Source organism: Porites lutea, chromosome 1 (assembly GCF_958299795.1).
Source record: "Porites lutea chromosome 1, jaPorLute2.1, whole genome shotgun sequence".
Classification (NCBI taxonomy): domain Eukaryota; kingdom Metazoa; phylum Cnidaria; class Anthozoa; order Scleractinia; family Poritidae; genus Porites; species Porites lutea.
The window spans coordinates 14,156,483-14,157,802 of record NC_133201.1 but is presented as its reverse complement, the minus strand read 5'-3'; the positions used below and the strand labels follow the sequence as shown (position 1 = coordinate 14,157,802).

Here is a 1,320-nt window from a genome sequence, read left to right as displayed (position 1 = left end):
CATAAATCAAGGTTCTGAAAGAAAAGACACCTTATTTTATACCACTGAGGACAAGCAAAAAGGTCATATGGGTACCTCGGTTAAAAATATTTAAATAACTCTATTAATTAATACCATTTCTAATTTAAAGGAAAAAGTTATGGGAATAAAATAAAAGTGGTCTGTACCACGAAGCATGCCTTCACTGTTTAGACTGAGAGTCCTAAAGCTTTTTTAGCAAGTATTCGAATATCTTATGACGATAAGTCCGCCATCCACACCACCCCGCGCCGTACTGTTTTCACTCAGCGGCTGGTCAGCGGTCACGTTTATGAGGTAAACATGGCAACACTTCCTGATCACCGTTCTTGTCGATCAGAAAATCAAAATACCAGCGTGATATGGCCACGAAGATGAAGCAGCTATGTTGTTTGATTCGTACTTCACATTCGAGTCGAAGCTTGGGTGGCACAGGTTATTTTTTACGGTGGAATCGACGAGGGAAATTCGAACACTAGTTGTAGTGTTTGAATTGTTGGAAGAAATGGTCGCATGGGGATGTAGGAATGGTAGGTTTAACGAACAGTTTCAAATTTTGCCCCTTGAATTGAAAGTGAAGTTCATTTGAATGCTTTCGTATGTATTTCTGACGGTTTTAGATCTACCTGCTCGATTTATATCTGCTACGCTTCATGTTGACAAGTCCCTCAAAATGGCGGCAAAACTTGGAGATTGCCGAAAATTAGGTAAGTTCACGGAGTTATAAAGTTTTAGTAAAGGTCGGGCCGCAAGGTTTTTTTCTGTAGTTACCTTTTCTATGGCACCTGCTTCCTCGCTATATTAGTTGGATCAGTTAGGAACGCCTCACTTTTTCAAAAATGTACCTTGAATTTGACCTGTTATTGCGTGTGTGACTTAAGCGAACCGAAAAGGTGTCGTTCAAGTCTTCCTGTTTACTTGATTGAAACGCGATGTTCACAAAAGTCGCCTCGATGGATAAGATAGAGTTTATATACATGTCTGTGGTATTTGTTTTTTGCTGAGTCCCGTATTTTTTTTGTAAATTGTCCTCCAAAGTTATCTCAAATTAACGCCTTGAAAAGTGTCACGACAGGCCTTCGCTCGAGTGAAATTTAATTTCCGTAAAACTCTGAAAAATAAAGAGATCCGAACAAACGGATTGTGGTTTTAGTATAGGTACATGAATGTATTACAACACACAAGAAATGAGCTAAATCTGTGTCTCAAGCAAAATCGACCGGACCTCTCTTACAGAGACACTCTCTTAAACTTGCCTGAATTTCATCCGATCACTTCGAGTCATTATTACTCCCTCAGTAA

General features: G+C 39.3%; 1 long non-coding RNA gene across 1 annotated transcript; it reads left to right on the top strand.

The window, feature by feature from the left end:
* Nucleotides 1-393: 393 nt before the first annotated feature.
* LOC140935444 (uncharacterized) lies at nucleotides 394-725 on the top strand. The gene is made up of 2 exons (XR_012165206.1): nucleotides 394-548; nucleotides 639-725. It is a non-coding gene; the product is annotated as an uncharacterized lncRNA (long non-coding RNA).
* Nucleotides 726-1,320: the final 595 nt, after the last annotated feature.